Source organism: Zonotrichia albicollis, chromosome 5 (genome assembly GCF_047830755.1).
Source record: "Zonotrichia albicollis isolate bZonAlb1 chromosome 5, bZonAlb1.hap1, whole genome shotgun sequence".
Lineage (NCBI taxonomy): Eukaryota > Metazoa > Chordata > Aves > Passeriformes > Passerellidae > Zonotrichia > Zonotrichia albicollis.
In genome coordinates this window covers 64,623,427-64,645,938 of record NC_133823.1, presented here as the reverse complement: position 1 = coordinate 64,645,938, position 22,512 = coordinate 64,623,427, and the positions used below count along the sequence as shown (strand labels likewise).

Below are 22,512 nucleotides of genomic sequence, written 5' to 3'. Positions count from 1 at the left end.
CTGGGGCTGACAGGAATGAGGTTTGGGTCTCAGGTTTGTGTTGTCTCTCCAGAGGCTGTGCTTGCTCTCACCAAGGATTATGTGCATGTCCAGACTGGGCAGTGATGCAGCCATGGACTTAGCACACAAACTAGTACTGACTTTGCTGGTGCAAAACACAAACCCCCTCAATTACCCATGGAAAATCCTGGCCAAGGCTTAAGATTTGTGATCTGCTTGGATGTGGCCCCTCCCCTGTTCCCTGGCAGCTGTGCAGGGCTGCCTTGGGAGCCTGGAGGAGCACAGGGAGAAGATGGTAGGTGCAGTTGAAAGGCAACCGGATCAAAGGTGAGTGATTAGCATCAGGACAGTGTGTGTGAGCACAGCCTTGCCCTGGGTGGCACCCAGAGGTGGGTCACTCCTTTGTTTGCACGCAGCCTGTGGCTGAGGGGCAGCCTGTGCACGGGGCACACAGTGAACAGGCACAGGCAGGAATCCAGGCTAGCCCCGTGGCTGGGACCAGCAGGATGCCACTGGAGATTCCCAGGATGCTCTGGGCCAGACACAGAGCAGGAGATAGAAGCTGGGGTTCTCAAGCATGTAAACAGCAGAAACCACAGAACAGCCACGCTTGCTCTGGAAAATGGCACTGCACTTTTGGGGCCAACAGCTGGCCAGATGCTCCAGCTTGAAAGGCAGTGACTCAAAGCCAGTACCAGCCTGGGATTTGGCTTCTTGCATCAAGAAGCCACGACATCCTCACAGCTGTCAGAGAGAGGTGCTGAGGAGAAAATTGTCCCATTGTCTGCATGCCAGGCTGCAGTGCTGAGCCTAATGCTGATCTGTGGATATGGATCAGGAAGAGCTTGGGTAAACTATTATTCCAGAGTAAACTGGGAACAAGGAAGAAGTCTGCAGACTTCATTCAGGCGTTCTCACGGTGTTTTGCAAGCCTGAGCATTCCTGTTTCATAGCCAGACAGCAGAAGCACGTTTAGCTACGTACACATAACTTGATCTGTGCCACCCAAGGACCCTGGGCTCTTTTGGGATGTCTGTAGAGATTTAAGGAAGAAGAAATAGCCAGGGGAGTCTTTGAAACACCAGAGCAGGTTAGGCACTCAGGGGTTCACAAAAGGCTGTGTGCCACATCATGCTAAGAGGAGACTCCCTGAGTCTATCCACTGCTTCTTGCTGTTCCCCTTGGGTTAGGAGAAACATCTTCCAAAAGCCATGCTGTAAGCATGGCCCCTCAGGTCTGCCTTTCTCCAATGACCTGCTTTAGGCCCTGCAGTGATAGTAGTCTTTCCAGATAGATATTTAGCTGTTATTATAAATGTGTTGTCGGCCTTAGCCACATTCTGTCACTTGGTGTCACCAACTGCTCTGCTTTAGGGGGGTCAGGGCTGGACCACTGCAAGGATGGAGGGAACTCTGCCCTTCATCACCACCTTCCCCAAAGCTGATTGCCAAAGCATTTAGTGGACACCCCACAATTTCGATACCTGGCACTCACTGTGAGGAGCCTATTCTGAGTTGCAGCTTTGAGTTTTTCAACCTGTGGTGGCAATAGAGGGATCCCAGGCAAGTCCTACCACCCCTGTTAACTTCAGGCAGCTCTTCACAGAAGTCTCTTCCCTAAACCCTGCCCATTTCTTGAATGTATGGTCTAGCAGTATCACCACTTTGGGGCCTGAGCAAAGGCCCTTGGTTAAATAGCAAATGTCCTGTGACTAAGCAATCAGCTGCAATGTTGGAGTGAAGGTGTTTTAAAGATTAGGACATGTTTGACTACACAGAACAAAGACAAGTGTCTCCTCACTCATGGACTTAGCACTTACTGAGCTGCATGTGGCAAATTCTTTTGCTTTGTGTCTCTTGTTTTCTCTTTCATGGTAATAACTGGGCATGAGCTTGTGGGTTTCCTTGTTTGTTTTTAAAGGCAATGGATGGAGTTGGCAAAAGCTTTCAGTTTAGGAGGTCTGAGCCTATTGGTTTAGCTCTGAATAAGGGGATTATAGTGTCAGAAACATGGGGAAACCCTGTTCTGGTAGATCTTGTACACATTCCTTCAGACTTGTTTTGGCATCTCTCCAAAAACAATGATAAATTATATAAGATGCTGTGAGAGAATGGCAGGAGCATGAGTATACATCTGCCTTTGGGTGAGAGGGGAAAATATGCTTGCTATTTCTTTCAAGCTCACTCAGAGAGAGGAAAAAGGCAAGTGGGCATAACGCCAAATACTAAGGCAGGTGTTGTCAGTATCCACTGAGGAAACCAGGGTGCTTTCTCTTATTAGCAGGGGCTCCTCCTCTCATTTTCAGCTTGACAGTGCCTGAAACTGTAAGAGCTCTGGGAAAGCAGTCCAGTATCATAGCTCAAAACAACAGTGCTTAGGAACACCTTGGGTTTGCAGGGATGCAAAGGCCAAGGCTAGGATCAGCTGGGCCATTCCAGCTGTACCAAGTCAAGAGGCTTCCGCCCCCTCACTCAGCCCTATCCTACTCAGGTGGTGGCTGCTGGTCCTCACCAAACTGTTCCCTTGGGGCTGGTCCCTGTTCTTGGCTCTAGGAGGAGGCAGGCTGAAATCAGCAATTTCCTTCACAGTCAGGAGCCTGTTTCACCTCTTCTGTGGTCAGATCCCACTGCCCTAGTTTCTCCTTCCACCTTCCTCAGAGAGTGAATGTTGACTTGCATGGTGAAGGTGTTTCCCTCTTTGTGGGCTTGTGAGTATAAAACTCTGCTGGGTTCTGTTTTTTGCCCAACCTGTCTCTGTCCCAAAACACAACTCTCATGAGTTCCATTTTCATCCCTGTACCAAATTTGCTCCCTAAAAATAGGGAAAGACTAAAGACTACACTGCTCCCTCTTGCTTACTCTATGAATGAGCAGTGATTCTGCTGATCCAAATCTCTTCCAAATTGCCAAACCCATTCATTTTGTCTTTTTAATTGCATTGGTTGTGCACAGAGATCCTTTGGAGCACACTGGAGTCAGACAGGCAGTACCTCCTGGGCTGTCAGCTGCAGCCAGCCCACCTCTCAGTTGTCCAGGAGGTCAGTGTACTCTGTGCCCAGCGATCCCCCAGCACCTTTCTCAGGGTGACAGATCTCTGCAAAGCCAAGGTGAAGACTGCCACCTACTGAGTCCCCAGAGCTGGCTCTGGGGACACCTGGCTGTGCCTCTGAGGTTTCCCACCTGGCACACTGCTGGAGGTAAGGATCTCAGTCAGGGTCCCTTGGATCTCAAGTTTTGACAAGTGGCATCAATCTCTTTGACTGTATTTGTATTTAGACATATTGTGTTTGGATAGCAGGATTTTGGGATGAGTTTACTCCATGCAGTGTTTTCTTCTAATGAAGAATCACCTTCAAAAGCAACCCAAGGGTGTTTCTCTATATTACCTGTTCATAGCATAGGACTCCCCCAGGAACTATTGAAAACTGCTGCTGCTGGGAACAACTAAATTGGGTTTGGTACCTGTCCATTCAGTGGGTAAGTATAGGGTGGGTGAACATGGTGTTAATTTCTACAGGTAATTCAGTACTTCAGAGCCCACTGAAATAAAAAAAAAGACTTCAAGGGATGGACTGACTGTGTTTAGCAGCAGAGATTTAGCAACAGAAGACTAATAGGAGTGGCACTAGAGGCCAGATTTACTAGAATCACATTCTTAAAGCAATTAAGATCCGATTGTATAATGAATGAATTGGAGATCACCACAAAGCTGCTAGTTTCCAACCCTTGATTCAAGTTGCAAAGACCTGGGATCATCTGATTTAGGCATCTGTTGCAAGTACAATTTCTCGTGTTGCTGCTGGGAGGATGATGATAAGGGAACAAAGCTGCAGAGTGAATTAATTAATGGAAGTCGGCAGTGGGTGGGGAGGTTTGGAGGCCACAGAGTTCTCTGGCTACCTTTTGCAGGGCTCTTGTTGCTCTGGAATGTGCTCCTGGCTGATGCTCTGAGGTGGGATCAGCTTTGATGTGCAGTCACAGGCCTGCTCACAGCCAGTGAGTGTGTTAGTGCTCCCCTGTCAGGCTTGGTGGCAGCAGCAATTAAACCCCATTTCTGTAGGAGAGAGCCTGGAAACGAGAGAAGCCAACACCCCAAAATCTGGGTGACATGGCCAGCGCTGGGCTCATGGGGTGCCTGGAAGGGTCTTGGTCTGCAGCTCACATTCATGGGGGAACACACCCCAGTGCTCTTTGTGTTAACATAACGTGTTCAGAAAAAGATTGTTTTCCTTGTTCTCTCCAGTGCCCATTTTAATCAATGTTTGAGTATGCCCAGATGAGTTTTAGATTCAGATGAATGGGAAGTTTAGTGTGACTACCTGCTGACACAGGCAAGGCTGCAGAGCTCTGAGTGACAGCACTGAAAGGGACTGATAGTGAGGTACTGCCTTCAAAAACTTCAAACACATCCCTTTATCACAGTGTGATTCAAGGCATCACTCAGCAAGTTGCTACAGGTGTAAGTTATCATTTGAATACCAAGCACATTCCAATAACTGCCTCTGAAACCAGGAGAACACATTTCTCAATATTGGTCAATGTTACATCCTTCCCCTTTTGAACAGATGGGAGAGCTTTTTTGCTTAGCAGAGGTGATAGTCGTGGGATCCTCTGCAAGTTCAGGGAATTAGCAGCAGTGTCTAGCAAGAAGAGATCAGCATATAAATATGTGCCTAGTTGTTTAGAAAAAGAAGCATGGAATATTTGCAAAAGCTCCAGCAGTCCAGCGAGGAGTCTGGAGTTCCAGAGGCAGAGGGGAGCCATGAAAACTGCTTCCTCATGAGTGCATGTGGACTGGTTTACTCCCTGCTCCCTTGCAGAACAGTTTCCTTGGATTCAAAGCTGAACTGACCAGAGAGGGAGCCACATTGGATGGAACTGCAAGCTCACTTCAGAGAGCCTGCAGGCTCCAGCTCTAGACACCAATCCAAAGGAAACCTGGGCTCATGAGTTCCTGAGGAGCAAGTCCTTTAAACAGGCATGGAGGGGACAGACAGACAGTAAAACAGATAAGAAAACTGTTGGATAAAGCCTTTCTAAAGCTCAGCCCATGCTTCCTTCATTCTTGCTCTGATCCCAGTGTTTATGCAAATAGGGTGATAAGCCCCAAGAAGCTGAACCGGTTGGCAGTTGCCATGAGCAGCTGTCAGTGCCCTGTCTGAGGGCACCCCTGCTGTGGCAGGGGGAAGGTCAGTGTGAAACCAAGGGCTGCTCTCACACACCTGGCCTGCGCTGGCTGCACCAACTACAGGCAAAGCCAGTGGAACTTTTCTGGGCACCTGTTTTATTTACAAGGCTCAGGCAGCTCATCTCAGCTGCAAAGCACTGCTGAAAGAATTAAAGAGAGCATTTAGCTACAGCTTTCTGTTATGGACCACACCAGGCATGTAAAAAGATAAATGACTCAAAATGTTATCCAGCTAGCAACACCTGGAAGTCCTTAGTTTAATACCTTGGAAAAGTTTGCATGGATTGTGCATCCATGTAGTTAATGCTATGCTAAATATTTTATCTCCTGCTCCAGTTAAAATTTAGTGATGCCTGGAATAAAGCTGCCTGCTCATCTCAGCAAAGCTGCTTCAAGCATGGCCATCAAGTCCTCTGCACCCAAGGCCTGCAAAGCCTTTAGAAGTAGAGACTTGCCAGCTGCAAAGGCTCTAGAAGTAGATTGGTGTGAGGTACTTCACCAAGCAGCATTAGCTCTCCAGTGCTTGTCTGGGGAAGGTACTGGAGCCTTGCTTGCTCGTGCTGACATACATGGATACCCTTGAATTCCTGGAGCTTGCCACTAGAGGCAGATGTTCTGGTTCAAGGCTCTTGTCTGTTCTTCTTGTCCTTCCGATTTGTGAAGAGCAGAAATCAGCAGCATTCAAACTATGTATTTGGTGGGCGTAAAGGAATGACTCATTAGCTTAATGGAGAGTTATCTGGGCAATAAATGCATGAATAAGGATTGTGACAGTGAGTCATTGATTGTATGCCTTGGTAGAACAGATGCAGGTACCATTTTGCTAGGGATTGGTGTAGGGCAGAGTTCAAGATGGGTTCTGGGGAGGCAGGATGCTGTTTTCAGAGCTTCCCTAAAGACTTAAACTGTAAAAAGTTGTCAAGCTGCACTGGAATCACACTTCCCAAACAGGGTCAGTCTCGCTGGATGGAAGGTTCTTGGAGCTGCTTAGTTAGGTGTGCCCTGCAGGGACCATCTGCAGGATCCCACAAAGAAAGCCCAATCTTGTCCAAAGCATGTCCAAAACAGAACCAGCTTCCATCAGACCCTCGCTGCTCAGCCCTGTGTGAGCTTCAGAGCCTGGCACGAAGCTGAGAGTGGCTGTGCTTTGGTGTTGCCATAAGTCTGTCAGCACTGCCAGGACCTGTAGCCTCTGCCACAGCCCTTGAGCGTTCCTAGGCTCTGCCCCTCGTGCCTGTGGCACCGCTGCACCTAAAGCTTGTATGTGGTCCCACAGCTGAGGGAAGGGTGCATCCCTGAAGGGATCTGGGCCGGGATCTTCATCTGGGGGTTAGAGCTGACATTTTGGTTCAGGAGGACCTTTTGTACCTCATCTTGAACAACTGTTAACTCCACAGCCTCAGTAGGGGCTCTTGGGGTGACACACAGTTTTGGTGTCTGTTCTGAGGGAAGAGGTTTGGAGAGGAGGGCTCTGCATGCCTGGTGAGGTGCCTCAGTTGAAATGTTTAGCAGTCATAAGATCCTAAGTCATTAGTTGCTCTTTAAAGCTCTGGCCTGGAATTTCTGATGGATGGTAGATGCCCAAAAGTGAAATTGCTCTTTTGATCAAATGAATCCTCCCAGTGTGTGAGGGAGTTACAAAACTTCATTGGCACCATTACACAACAAACAATTGCAGCTGGTTTGGGGAGAAGAGTCTCCACCCTGAACTATGGTCTGTACCACTGCTCCGCTCACGTTTTTCTAGGGACAGAACTGGATTTGCAGATGCTTCTCTATGTGAGGCCATACAGTAGTGGGGGCTGCAGCTGACCAGGCTGAGTTTGTGGGCCTTCTGAGAAGAGGGCAACCAAACCTGATGATGCAGATGTGGATGTACCACTTCAGTCCTGTAAGGTTACTTTGTATTTCTTCCCTCAGGCTCACAGCTGACTTGTAGGATCCCATGTGTAGCCCGTGCCAGGGGCTGGGATGTCTCCTGCCCCGATGCTGTTATCCAGAATCACTGTGCTCCCCACATCAACCCCATATCATTTTTGGACATCCTTCCCACCATTCCCATTGGTGCAGAGACGTCTCCTGGGAGGATGGACTCCCCCAGAGCCCCGAGCTGCCTGAGTGCCAGCAGGGAATGAGCAGTCACACCATCCCCGTGTTTGATGTGGCTCGCGTCCCCAGGCCAGCCAAATTTCCACCCGCCACAGCTTGGGAGTAACAGGACAAACAAGCAGCACCACACGGTAGCCCTGCCAGGTGTTTTGACACCAGGGAGCTGGAGGAGTTCACAGTGGAAAAACAAACAGCACCAGTTGGAAAAAATACTTTTGCCCTCTGTCTAACAGCTCTGGAAATGGCCTCTGTCAGTCCAAAGGGCCACAAGGGTGTTAGGCCTTGGTGATTGCATGGAATAATATATGGCCTCCTGATGACAGGGCACAGCAGTCCAGGGGCACATTGCTCAACCCTCTTGGCATCTTTCTAGATCTGGAGTGGCTCCTTTTCTAGGGCAGACTTGCCAAGGGTATCTAGCAAGGAAATGGCCACGCTAATATGGGTTATTGGAGTGAATGCCTTCAATCCAACCTCAAAATGCAGGTCAGCATCTACAGACAGCAGTCCTGTAAATTGTGATGTTAGTGTAAATATCTAATGAGCAAACGTTGCATGCAGACAGTTTGATTGTTCCCCTCTGTGCCACATCCATGCAACATCTGGGAGATCAGGGAGCACTTTTCATAGAGGACTTAATAAGTATTTTTGTGTAGGAACACAGGACTGGAAAGTAATTCAGTGCATCAAGTCCAGGCACTGGCATGACAAACTAACACCTTATGTAATCCAGTTAATTAATTTATCACACTCCAGTTTCCAGCACTTAGTTTCCTGCCCCAGCTTCCCTGGCTGAAGGATCACATCAGATTGTCAGTGTGCGTCCCTGCTGAGTGCCTGCACACCTCTTACTCTCTGTTTGACTGGATTTGGACACAAGTTTGGTCCTTAACATATTTCACATCACCTTGCTGGTTTATTATGGACTCATGATAAACCTCAGAACTTCAGAAAATTTGAGCTTAAGAGTTTGGAAATCCCTTCATGAAAAAAACCAAACAAATAAAGCAAAACTGTACAGGCTACAGCAGCCTGTAAAATGCTTATCAGAAATTGTATTCCAGTTCTTCATTTTGTTTTTGTATTAAACTCATACTTCAGAAATGAAAAAAGACTCATAGCAAAAAATGAAAATCATTAATTTCTACCAAGCTAACAGTTGGTGAAGGTGAAACAGTTTCTGGCTGTTGTGGTACTTTGCATGAGGCTGTGCCATAAACAGTCTCTGAGTGACAGTAGCCACCAACAAGAACCTGCAATGTACATATTTATTAATGTAAAACAAGCTTTTCCTTGTCCCCTGGGATTGTGAGCCTGAAAGCTCAGTAAATGTTGTTCTTATTTAGAATTTTAAGTATAAGAGTACTGATTCCCCTGAACAGTCCTGCTGTCCTCTCCAGATCAGATTTTCTAGCTGCTTTATGTCTGTCTTTCATGATGGTCGCTTGTCCTCTTTGTTTGGCAGATCATGAGCTAATTGTCTGTAAGATGCTTGGTACTGAGAACGCAAAGGACATGAAATGCTTTTTTTTGGCAATTATTTGGGAAATAAATATCCTCAAAGCAACAGTGATAACATCAGCAGACTGCTAGGGAGCAACAGCATGTGATGTCTGCCCCAGGGCTGGTTGTGAGTCAGGGTACAGCTCTCCTGAAAGTCCCTGCAGAGGTCCCCACTCCCCCCCACAAGGATCAGACCAGATGTTTTGTTCTTTTCTGAAAGAGCAGGACCACGGAGTGTTTTGTGAGGAAGGAGCAACGCAGGGACAAGGTATTTGTTTGTGCACACAACTGCAGAGACACGTGCTGGCAGAGGTAATTACAGGTTCACATGCAGCTGCTGCTCAAGTGGGCATTTTCCACTCAGGTTAGGACTTCGTTGGGAGATCCAGCATGGGTCCAGCAGACAGTCTCCCATCTGCAGACAATCCCATTTCATTCACCCCTCTGCCATTTCTCATGTGCCACAGAGAGGCCAGGAGAAGGAGAGGGAGAAGGAGAGAGAGGGAGAGCCGCTGCTTGTGTTGTGAGCATGTCCCAAAATCTTTAGCAAGCCCCAATAACTTCAGGCTTCTCTTGCTGTCAGTCAGGCCCCTCTTCACTGAGGTTGGTGGGCACACATCAGCCCTGCAGTAGCAGATGCAAAATAAAAATCAGGGCCCAAGTCTGAGGATTAACGCCCTTCCCAGAGGGGGAAAAAAAAAAGAGCTCTGCCTGTGCTACGCCCTTCCTTTCCAACCTCTCCCCTAAAACCAGGTTACCCAATTCCAGTATGATTTACCTCACAACTGCCACTTTGCAATGCTTTCCTCCTGTCATCCTTGTCTACCCCTCACTATTAACCACTCTGTCACATGCCTTGCATTGCATGACTTAATCATTTGAGACTTTGGACTCGATTTACATATATAAACAAATAAAGAAATACACACCTGCAGTGGCTATGGCTAGCTGGCAACTGCCTGAGCAGTAGCTACATTCCTAGATCATGACATTGAACAGGGACACAGATGGGACATGCATTAAGTGCTCCTCACTGAGAGCCATTGGCAGCATCCAGTGCTTTGCTCCCTGTAGTCCTTCTCCCACTAAATCCAAATCCAGCCAGGTCTGTGCCTTTCTGTGCAAGAAGTTTGCATCTGCTCCAACACACAGCCCAGGAAGTCCAGCCAGGAGTGAGGGAGTGGTTGGGAATCTCTGTGCAGGAGCTGAGATGCAGCTGGGTCCTGGTCATACACACAGGTAGCACACCAGGCCTGGTCCTCAAACCTCTCTGTCTCCATCTGACAGCTTGCAGTGGGAAAGAAGAATTGCAAGGGCATGATGAGAGAACAGATTGATGTCAAACCCTGGCTTCCTGTAAATAATGAGCAAACCTCCCTTTGCCTTGTGCATGTGAGCAAAAGATGGAAGCCCTCATACAGCTTATCACTGCTGTTAGCACTGCCAAACATCCTGATATTTTAGTTTCATGTGAAAACGTCAAAGCTTAGCTCCCATCTTGAAAATTTTGGCAAAAATAGTTCTTGATATTACAGACCCCAGCTGAAGGTGGCTCAGAGAAACCCAAAAATTCTGGGTACCTATTGCCCTGACAGAATCCACACATTTCTTATTTTAAGTCCTACTGGAAAGAAAAATTTATTCAAAGCCCTGCTTTGTCTCACGGGCACATTAAATGCTCAGCTCTCCCTGTTGAGGGATTTTGGATAGGACATGTGAGGAACTAAGGTGAATAAATGGTCAAACATGGTTTTAACAGTTAACATTTCTTGGCATTGTGTGAAAACCATTGGTAGCACCTGTGTCAGGAATGAGAATGCCCACATGCTGTAAGTCAGGCATGTGTTTAAACACTTGAGTCAATTAAAACTCCAGGGCAGCACAAGTTTCATTAATAATGATCCAGTGTTTCACCACAGGATACTCTAATTGTTCCTCGTGGGGATCCCAGGCACAGATTAACCTTTTAAGAAGCTCAAATGATAACTTTCAAAGCATTACTCAAAATGATAATGAATTGCCTGTTCATCTTGTAGACTTTGATGACAGCAACCAAAACAATGTACTTTGGGTAGCTGGTTTGGGGGGCAGACTTCCCCTGGATTCCAGCAAATTTTTGGATAACAATTTATCACGGTCTAATATGTCATGATACATCACTTTTCCAATTCAATATTCATAAGACCCTTGGGAACTTTGCAACCCAATAATTAAGCCTCTCTTCTCTGTTGGGAAATAAGCAGGTAGGAGCAGCACTGCCTCTCAGCATAAGCCAGGAAAAACCCAGATGATTGATGTGATTTGGGAAATCCCATGTTTAGATGGCCTTGGTGCCTAGTCCCAGGAGGCAGCTCGGAACTTTATCCAATGTGGGCCTCCTTGCCACGTGATAACTGTGCAGGAGGCACTGCCTGTGGAATTAAAACAGCAGATTAAAGCAACAGAGATCACCCAGAGAGATCAAGGCTGTGTCAGAGACACCTGAGGAACACTTTGTAAGTCAGGATTTGTTCTCTTCACCTAACCCAGAGCCACCCTGGCCTTCTCTCCACACTCTGCCCCTTGTGGCTCAAGCACCTTTAGCCAGGAACCATGCAGGACAGATGTCTGGAGCCAGTGTGCAACCACACAGGAGACCAGCGTGTGGAACCCATGGAGCACTCACCGATCCATGGCACCAAGAGAACACTTGGTGTAGCAACAGCTGGAGCTTAGCAACTCAGCAAAGTCATTACCTCTTTCCAAAATTCATGATAAGCACATGATAGAAGCAGATAGGAGCCTATGTGACAGAAAGCAGATGAGACAGATGCAGTCTAGGTGAAGGGTGCTCATGGAATATACTCAGAGGGGCTGGCAAATGGTCCCCTTTCCATGTGCTGGTCAGCCGTGGTTTCCATGGGCCATGTCACCCTGAAGGAAGAGGCCTTCCTGTGCAGCCCTCTCTAGGATCTGTCTTTATGGGTGGGCAAGGCCAGGAGCAGTTGAATCAGAACCTGTCTCTGGAGCACTTGGGCTGCATCCAGCGGAGGAGCAGCTGCCTGCTGGGTGCTCATAAAGGGAGGGGCAGCCCCTGGAAGCGGCAGCAGTAGCACCTCGGCATGTCAGCACAAAGCAGCCGGGCACCTGGCTCTGTTGACTCACCGTGACAGCAAACTGCCCTTCTGCACTGAGAGCCGCTGTGGGGACCAGGCCCCAAAGGGTGTCCCCAGGGCCACCCTGCCTGCTGCCATCCCTGCCGGCAGGAGGCAGGAGCCTGCGTGGAGCCGGGCGCTGCACGGAGCTCTGCCTGCGCCGGGGCCGCCGCACCAGAGCAGAGATGTTATCCCGGGGCAGGGTAAAGCTGGACAGAAAGTCAGCATTACATACAGATCCAAAGATAGCAAAGCTCAGATTTCCATCGATTTGCTTCGCCACATCATTCGCAGAAGCACTTTGATCTCGAGTCATCTGTTGCTATAATTACTGAGCGATGCTTGATGCAAACACACTTCCCACCACGGCTGGGTCACTGCAGCGAGGGCTCCCTCGCTCGAGCACTGACCCAATCCTGTGTTCCCATCCTTCTCTCCTCAAACGGCTCCACACTCAGGGATTTCTTTTCTTTGGAGGTCAGAACTTGCTGACTGGCAGTCAGTTAACTCTCTGCCATGTGTATGGAGCAGTCACCATGGGAAGAGGCTCTGGTACAAGGACAGGCTGTAGGGGAGAGCTCATCGCAGGCAGACAAGATGCTGAGCTGTGCCTGGGGGTAGCTCAGGATCAGACAGTTGGGGTGCATATCTGTGGATGATCGCTTCTACCTTTGATGTTCCCTGGCTGCTGTTTGGACAAGCCCATTGGGGAGCTGTTCCAGAAAAGCCACTCCACTTTACAGTTTTAGCAAAGTAAGGCAGGATCTGATCCTTGGTGTAAACATGCCTTCAATAAAACAGGTGCATTTTATCTTCTGCAGTTCCCTGCCTCCAGCAGCCAGGTCAGTCCTGTGTGCCTCCCGCTGCTCCCGCTGCTCCCTCTGCTCTCTCTGCTCCCTCTGCTCCCTCTGCTCCCTCTGCCTGTGTATGGCATTCCAGGGACAGGCCACAGCTTGCCCTAGGTTCCTTTGATGCTGCCTGTGCAGGCTGCTGAGGACAAAATGCTGCTTCATGGAAAAGGGAGAAGGGAAATCACTGGGAGCAGGCATGACAAGAGAAAAAGCCCTTAACCTCCTGGGGACAAGAGGGAAAGGAGGGACTTTAAAGATGGTGTCTCCCCTGAACTTGTTTGCAGGCATGCAGGGGCAACTGGGATGCCACTGCCTTCCTCCAGTCTGGTGGGTGACATCCCACTCATTTTAAATGAGAAGCTGCCTTGGTCCTACGTGAGCTTTCCACCCTTTCTTTCTTTTCATGCCAGTAGCAGGAATGACCTCAGAGGCCCTGAGTCATGGACAGCCACATCAGCCCAAACCTGTGCCCTCTGGTCTTTAAAAAACTCTTCCTAGAGCAGGTCTCTCATCCATATTTAAAGGCCAGTTGAACCTAGTGAGTTATTGCCAGTTGGACAGGACTTTTTATTGCTTTACCAGTTTGCACTTTGCCGTATCAGTGATTTCCATTTTCACTTACTTGTCCTTCTCATGCATGGAGTTCCTCTTGCTCCTGCAGCAGTTACAGTCATCTTCCCTATCTTAGCAATTGCCACACGGTGATTTGACTTAAACAATTAACGTAACAAGTAGCACACAGGAAATGAGAGGAGAAAATATTTATGAGAAATGGAATTTTTGAGGAACAGCCACTTAGTGAAGTTTGACTCAGATGCTCTGCTTGGAGGCTCTTTTGCTTATATGTCACAATTTCTTAGGCAGGGGATGGAGTGATTTCCTTGTATATGTAACTCTAAGTTCTTTGTAATAGTACCACAGAAGGGGGTCAGATAGGAATGCTGACTTTAAAAGGCTAAAATTTCAGGAGCTGAAGATCAGTGTGGGAAGTTCCAAGTTAACCTTTGCTGTTGCAGTGGTGGTACAAATTTAAACAAGACGAGCCTTTTCCAGGTTTCTTTTGCAATGGATCAAAATCTGACAGGCTTGTTCCAGTAGGTCACAGTCCAAAAAGCCTGCAGTTTGTCCCAGGCCTCCAGACATCCTTGACATCCTCAGCCCTGAGAACCAGTGGTGCCCAGGCTGCGTGCATCTGCTCATCAGCCAGCCTTTTGGCTTCCCAACCACACTCCTGTGCAGAGCATTCTCCCTCCCCTCTTTCTTGCCTTCAGTTTTCCTTTACAGAGGGACTGCTCCCTTACCCTTATCATAACTCCAAAGGATACCTGTAATTTTCATTGATTTCTTTGTGCTGAAATTTGCTTTCACAGTTATGTTTATTACCATCCCATACGCAATACATCATTACTTCCTTTTGACAAAAAAGGTATTGTCACCAGTGTCAAATTGAAACACTCATGTTATGGCAACAAAGCAATTGCATTGAGACAACAAGTTCATGCTCTTTAGGATTCCTCTTCTATTGGAAATTGACGCTCTGGAGTTTTGCTCCTCATGGAAAAAGCTACAAAGTACTGCTGATTGAAAAGAGTCTCAAGTGACTATTGATACAAATCATTCCCTAGATAATGGGAGGTGCTTTTTGGAAGGAAGAAACACCTGAGAGCTCTCATACCTGAGCATAACTCAGCCTTAGCATCACTGAACTACTGAGGCATTCCAAGCTACATCTGACCTCTGTCCCATCAGCCTGGTTACCATCTCCTGGGTGGGAATGCAAGTGGAAAAGTACTGCCAAGGTGGACTTCCCTCACCTCCTCCTCAACAGCCAATGACAGCTATCATGCATTTCCCAAGCATGCCTGGTATCCTGCATTTCCCAAGCATCCTCTCTGCTAGGGAGGGACCTCTGAGATGTCTGCAATAGATGGAGCTGATAACATGTGCCCACGGCACCTAGGAGGAGTAGGTCACACAAGGCATGGCTCAAGATGGCAGCACCAGGAATTCTGTCACATCTGGTTGATCCACCTTGATTGCAGAAAGGATCTAAGCATCTATAAATAGTTTAAGTCACCTGTCCCCTTGTGAAGGACTGGAAGGAATACTGGGGTTCAAAAAACAAGCAATTATGTGCCAAGAGGAAATTGCCCAAATATCTGCAGTGCATTGTTGCTTTTCTTAAGTTCAGCTTCATGGTGCATCAGTTTCAGAGGGTCAGTCATATTTCCAAAAGACACATGTTTCTGAATTGCAATGTGTGTCCAGTTAAACCAGGATATGCCCTGCAATCTGAGCCTGACCCTGGGGAATGTGGTGGGTACAGGGACAGCAGGTCAGGAGCCCCTGGGTGTCCTCCCTAAGGCCTGATTTTCCTTGCCTGTGGTTGCTGCTGTGCCCTGGGAGGCAGCACAGCTTTCTCAGGCTGCCAAGCCTCATGCAGCTTTTAGTGGTCCTGCTTCTGGAAGGAGTCATACTGAGTGGGAGAGAGGTGATAAGCAGCCCACTCTGAGCCCCTGCCCACAGCCTTCTTGTATTTCTTGAGGCTTTTCTGGTAGGAAACAAAGGGAAGAGAAGCCCACCTGTGGGGAGAGTCCTGATGTCAGGAAGGAAGTGATTAGATGGTGACATTCAGAGCTCCCACTCGTAGCTAGCCCTTCCCTACCAAAAGGAAGTGCTCCTGCTTTGAAGTTTATTTGGAAAGCTTTAAAAATACTTACTAATTGAGGAACACTTTGCAATGTAAATATGCTCCCTTGGTACACTAAGAATTAGATAACAAACTCATAGCTCTTTCTGGAGCACAGCTTGTCACTGCCAGAGCCTCCCTCGAAGGCCTTGGGTTATCCTTTTCCCTTCATTGACAGTGAATGGTTTCTGAGCTGAAATAATGCCATGTGGAAGTGTGTATGCTGGGTGTCTCTCTGACCAGTTTAGTGTCCCATCTCTAGCACCAGTCAAAGAGCTCCACAGTTCACCCAGCACAGTCTGCCTTTGCCAGCAGACAGTTAAAATGAGTTCCCATTTCCCAACAAAAGCATCCCTGTGGATCCAAGGAGTTGCTGGCCAGTGGGGTGACAAGGTCCTTCCCTGCTGTATTGGAGGGCCTAGCTGAGGGAGCTGGTGCTGCTCTGGAGCTGGGAGCCATGGCAGTGTCTCCATGAGGACACGGAGGTCACGTAGCACAACAAACCCTAATGGAGCCATGTGCTAGATGGGAGAAGGTCAATAAACCACAAAATGGAAGTGATGGATTGTTTCTGCAAGATAAATACATGTGGAGTTGGCTGGAGCCAGTGTGACCTAATGGGGGCATGCTGGGGCAGGAGAAGGGTGGGAATAGGAAAATCAGAAATTGACTAGTCAAAGTGATGAGTGGGGTTCAGAAAAGCTGTGCTGCTCGAGCAGAGATTCAGACCTAGTGAAATGGCATGCCAGGGAGAAAAGCATGGGCCTGTTGCCTCAACCAGCTTCCTCCTTGTGAGCCCTGTCCATATTTGCCTTATCTATAAAATACCCACCTCTAGGTGTTGCCCTGTAAGCTTTCCACAGGGAAAGAAGTGAAATCTTGGATCTCTGTGGAGGAATAGTAAAGGTGGGAGCAAACATGTTTTATGTAAGCAGCACTCCTTGATGCATCCCACTCTGGTTCTAGCAATAAATCTAACCTTCCTTGCAGCTCATGGACTTAATTCCCTTAGCACATTCCTCAGCCAGTCCAGAGTGCCCTGTGTCAGACTGTGACCCAGCTATGGAGGGAGGCTGGATGGCAGCAGGGCTCCTGTTTGACGCTTGCGTCATGGTGCAGTGACTCAGGGGGTCAGGAGCAGGTCTGCAGAGAGCCTACTCCTCAGAGGAAACCGGTGGCAGGAGATAGCAAGGGCTGGTTCTTCACTCATTTGATAATGCCACTGTGGAACTAAGAATGAACGTAATTCACATCCAGTAATTTGCAAATAATCAATCTAAAGTAAATCGTCCAGTTGCTTTTCCTTCAGGTGTAGACAGCTTCCAGGTCCTGGCTGGGTGGGGGATTTCCTGTCTGCGTTTGGTTTGTACCTTTTCCAAGGCCTGCGGTTTGCCAGCTGGTTTGTGCCTCCCATTAACACCTGCTGCATGTTTAACTCATTTCTAATTGTATGACCGGGGGAGTGAGGCCTGCCTCTGCAACTGGCAGGATCTGTCCTGGCAGCTGAGTCTGTCTGTGCCTTCCTCTGCCTGCTGTGAGGCCAGAGGCTTGCTCAGTTTTGTTTTGCCAAAAATTACCTTGAGAATATAGAAAGGGAAACCAAATAGAAAGAAAGGGAGCAACATGGAAGCACAGCTTCCAAATTTTCTCTGCTCAGCTGCCAGCAAGCCATGCAGAGCCGTGCATTCCTCTTGAGTTTTCTTTACCCCTTGGTCTCTTGGTCTGTCACATTTTTGAGAGAGAAGCCATCTGAAATGGGGATTTTCATGGCTTTCTTTCTTTCCTGGGGAGTCTGGCAGAGGGGACTGCACATTAGGAGGGGCTTTGGGAAACAGCTGCTCTCATTCTGTCATCTTCTCAGAAGTGGACAAATGTGCTACATTGTCCATCCTGTTATCCTGACACTTCATTTGGGACATTCTTCAGGGAAATAAAGCCAAAAGAAATATAAAAATCCGCAAGTAACAAGTATTTGTAGACAGGTTAAACAGTATGTACCTGAGAAGCAAATATTTTGGCTAATGTCCTGCTGCATTCCCAAGCACAAGGGAAGAGGGAATATGACAGTCACGTTATCTGTTGAATCAGAAGTCTGCTCCTCTGATGAGGAGCTGGGAGCACCACCAGGAACATTCAAACAGGAGTTGAAGGTTGAAGAAAACTTCTGCATAGCTGCCCCATTGTAAAAGCTGCAATGCAAGGGCAAAAGCAGAAATGGGGTGAAATTTCTCCCTTGTTCTTCTCTGCCCTCTGTCGAGGTCAAAGCAGGAGATTTCTGGAGCAAAGGGCAGAGTGACTCAAGTGTACATGAAACATTGCCGGGAAATTGTCTCAAGTCCCACAGTGGTGACATCAGAGCACTTCACCCCGAGCATGGGCCCAGCTCAGGCCCTCACACGCTCTGTGTGCTGGGCAGGGGCACTCAACTTTGGGTGGCCAGCTCAGGATTGTAGGGATGATGCAACCAGCCTCAGAGTGCACAACCAGTACTCAGCTTCGGCTAAAGGGCGCCTGACAGAGCTGCACTAAGGCCAGACACTGCAGAGCACACGATAAAGGAGGGCAAGTGGCAGTCCCTGTGGCTGACTCTTTCCCTCTCACAGGAAGGGGAGCATCTTGCTGGGTGCTGCCAGCATGAGCAGGGAGCAATGGGGTGCCTGCAGCTGAGGGTGCTCAGAGCAGAAGCCTTGCATCACTTGCCTCACAATTGCCCCCATGGTTCCCAGTGGAGCACATAGCGTGTGAGATAACATCAGCTGCAGACAGTTGATGACAAGGGGAGTGTAGGTGTCTGAGAGGTTTTAAAGAAAACAACAGAGAAAGTTTGTTCTTATCCAAGCGGATTTCCTGGAGCGATGAGTGAGCCTGGCATGTTTCCACTCTACCTTTGGCATATGCCTGTACATCTGGCAGGCTGACACAACCTCATTCATTCTAGTGAGAAAGAAGCAGTTGCCCTTAAAAGTACTGTGTTAGAGCCTGCTCTGTCCCTGCCTCTGCTGCAGCAGCCCCTGGTCTTGTGCCCCCTCCAGGGCAGTTCAGTGGGAGGGAGCAGGGAAGAAGGAACCTCCATGGGAGCATCTTGCTGCTGTCACCTTGGTATGCCCTGCCTGCTGTCTACGCTTGCTGCTTTGAGCCAAAACTGTCTCCTACCACAGGCAGATCCAGTAAGTCAGACCCTTGGTAACCCCTCATATTCCTGTGCTCATTTGTGGCTGTGAGAGGCCACACAAGCCCTTTGCCATTTTGCTCATCACCAGGAATCCTAATAGGTCTTCTTTGCTTTAGCCACCTCGGAAAATGGTTTTCCTTTGTTTTAAATAAACTTATGTCCTGACACTGAGCCAGCTGCTAGAACTATTTTAGGATGAGGATTACCAGGATTAGATAGGAAGAAAGTAAGTTGTATTATAGCTGTTTGCTGACAGCCCTGTTTAAAACCAAAAGCAGCCATCTAGTTCTCTTGGAAACCATTCCATTCATGTAACCTCTGCATCCCAAGGCTTTCATTCCAGCCTGCCGCCGCCTGGGTTTGATCCATCCGTGAGTAAAGCCTGACACCTGGTGGCCGCACTCGAGCTTGGCAAGCTAGGACCCCTGGTAGCAAACCGTTCCCAGGGTCAGTGGCAGGTGGTGATGGATACAGAGCCATGCCAGGAGATAAACAGGGGCTAAATAATTACCTTAGCAGCTTTCTGCCTCCTAGCTGCACTCATGTCCCCGAGCCACTGGGAGGAGAACCCAGCCTGGGGCAAACCTGCTGGCCTGGTCTCAGTTTAGGAAATCTGGGGTCAGCATGATTGAGAAGGGCACCAGCACCAGCTCTGTCTTTGGCCCCAGCATGGCTCCAGTGCAGAGCCAAGAAGCCCAAGAACACTCTGGTTTCCTGATGTGGATGCTGAACTTGCCTTCCTCAGGATCATCACATGGCTCCCTGCTGTAAGACAGGGTGTTTAGAATTTCCTGCCTTGCCTATAGCCCTGCTGCACCTGACAAACTGTCAGGGAAGCTCTGGGAGTTCCTCTTTGGTGGTGGAACTCAGATGAGAACCTTCCCACTCTGTGTAGTCCTCTTGTGCTGTCTTGGATGCCCTCAAGCACCCCTGAGTTGCAGGGAGTGCAGAGCCAGGCACATACCCGTGCTGCTCTGCTCATTTTCATCGGGACATTTCAAGGCACAGCCAGGGACTCACACAAAAGCCAGGCTGTCCTGCCCTTGTGTAAATGAAGGCAAGAGGGGAGTCAGCAATGGCTTGTTCCTGCAGTGTGGGGCTGCTGCTGTGAGCTGTGTGCTCAGTGCCAGCCCTGGCCGCTGGGAAGCACGTCTGTCTGTCTGTCTGTCTGTCTGTCACGCAGAGAGATAGGATCTGGCTGCAGGGGCTGCACCTGCTGACACAGCTGGGCTCCCACTGTGCTGTGCCTCAGGTCTCACTGTGAGCAGGGCTCATTCGTTTCCTTTGGTGCTGAGCTCATCTGTCACTGCTGTCCCAGGGTTGCTGTGAGGCCACTCTGTAACACTGACCCCAGAGCACGTTTTTTCTCAAGGACCTTCCCGTGTGTAGAGGCAGCAGCCCGAAGGGCCACATCCCTTCTTGATTGGCACTGCTGATTGCAGCATTTCCCTGCAGGCAGGAGGGCTGGCTGCCCTGGGGTCTGCTACAACAGTGCTGCCTGCCAGCAGCGGTAATGACCCCTGACTGCCCCTCCTTGCCCAGCAGTGACACTGGGAGCCTCAAGGCACAACACTGCCCCAGTGGTATTTTCAGCCTTGGCCTGACCTTCACATCAGCCTCAGCTGATGCCATTGCAAAGCCATTGCATCACCATCTGCTCCCAGTAGGATGTCCTTTATTAAGAACAGTGTCATGAGGTTATTGGTTTCTTACAGAAGTGATAAGACATGATCACAAGCTTGTTCAGACCCAGTTCTTGTTTCTGAAATGTCATTTCAAATAAATGTCATGTTCTAGCACCTGCTTCATGGAGAAAAGGAGCTGGGTATGTACAGTAAAATCCAGAGCCTGCACAGCAGAGTTATAAAATTTGCAAAGAGCAGCTTGGAAGTACCACAACTATATGTCTAGTGACAGATTCACCACCTGCCTCCACAGAGAGGCCCTGTGGGTTTTCAGAAGTCATTTTAGCTGGCTCAGCATACCAGGTGAGCACAGAGACTGGAGCTGTAGGAACCACTTCCCCACAGCCATTTCTGCAAAGGGACACACTGAGGCTGTTCCATGCTGTGTGTTCCAGCAATGCCACACAGGTGTGAGGTACAAATGGATCCAGTGACATGGTAGCCACATCTTCAGGAGCAGCTGAGAGAGGCAGGCAGCTAATGAGCAATCTATTCACAGCAGAGCTTGGCTTTAGAAGCAAAGTGCAAACCTGGCCCCTCACAGGGGCTCTGCTCTTGTTTGGTGGCAGCTGTCCTTCTGCTGCTGTCCATCTGCACATAAATGCACAAAGCTGGGTTAACCCAATCAGCATGCTATTTAAAGGAGGTGCTGCTTGCTGAACACTTGGGCACTCGTGAGGAACAGCAGGAAAGGTCCTGGTTCTCCTCCAGCTCTCTTAGGGGCTAAGGGAAGAACCCTGCAAAGGGACATGGGCAAATGACACTGCAGGGGTACAGGGGCCCCTCACCTACCCCAGGAGGTATTTGCCAGCATTAAATCCCCCTCAACCACCACTCATGGCACTGACAGCTGTCCCAAAGGCTGTTGTGGATAGCTGTGTTCTAGAGACCCCCACATCTGCCTCACCCATTGCCACACAGGCCAGGGCTGATTGGCTGGCAACCAGTTTCCCCCTCAATTAGTCTCCAGTCTCTCCCCATTCAACCTTCTTCTCATTCCTATGGTTTGAAGAAGGGGAGACAATCTTTCTAGTAAAGTATTCACGAAAAGAACTATCTCTTAGGCTTGTATGCACTGCTGAGCCCTTTGTCAAAAATAAATTCTAGGAAAAACTTCACACAAATAAAGAGGGTTTGGAAGTTTTTGAGCTTGCAGGAGACCAGCAGCTGGCAGAAGCCAGTAACACAGGTCAGGGTGCTTTTGCTTTCCTGAAATCCCTTTTTTGCAAACAACTGTTCCAGAAAACTGTGTAGCACCTGTCTTAAAGAAATGACAAAGCCCTCCCGTGTTCAGACTGAGCAGCACAGGACTGCTCCTGGAAACCCATCATGGAAAGGGTGGATGTGAAGGGACTGCACTGCACTGCCTGGTCTGGAGATGCTGTTTAGGCCCCAGCTGTGCTGTTGGGCACACCCTCATCACTTACTCGCTCTTGCTCTTCTCTCCTGGTGCTCTCTGCAGCTCAGCACCTCCTTCTGTTTCTCGGTATGTGAGCACACATACCAAGCAAAGGAGAAATCTGTGATGGATTTCCCTTCCTGCTGACAGCAGCTGCTTGCCTTGACAGAGACCCTGTGCAAGGGATCTGAACACTGTACAGAGTGTGAAAAAGGCCCCTGTGTTCATGATAGCCCAGTCACAAAAGGACAAGAAAAGACTCCAAAGAACTAAGAATAAATCTGCTTTGCATGACACAGCCAAGAATGCAGACAAGTGAATACCTCCCTTTGACAGTAATACAGTTATCACCAGACATGTCTCCTATGAGCAGGAAGACAGACCACTAGGATGGTGCAATAAAATAATGCAAAGAACTGGTTTTCTAATTGGGAAAGGCATTTAGAACAGGCTTTTTTACAACCTGTTTCAAACCAGTTTGTCTGTCTCCTGTCTCCCCCACCTTATTCTCTCTTCCTTCCTTTCTTATGATTTTAAACATTTTGAAGTTGCATCCAAAAGGAAGAATTTCCTAAGCATAACACCGCAGAGGACGGCAACAAAAACTTCATTGCAGAGTGCCATCTGGAGCAGAGTCCAGGTCTGGCTGCCAGATAAGCCAGTGCCCTACAGGTAAGGCCAAAGCAGCACTCACATGCCTTTTGCTTTGTAAACAGTATGTGGTGGATTGTTATTACCTTAATCTATCAGTGTAGACTGATTGTAGACGCTCTTACACATATT

General features: G+C 48.6%; 1 long non-coding RNA gene across 2 annotated transcripts in view; it reads left to right on the top strand.

The window, feature by feature from the left end:
• Positions 1-22,512, top strand: part of LOC113460387 (uncharacterized) — a 57,188-nt gene that overhangs the window by 28,426 nt on the left and 6,250 nt on the right. For both annotated transcript variants that reach the window (XR_012580543.1, XR_003382227.2), the window contains exon 6: positions 22,278-22,401. This is a non-coding gene — a long non-coding RNA (uncharacterized LOC113460387). The remainder of the gene's footprint in view (positions 1-22,277; positions 22,402-22,512) is intronic.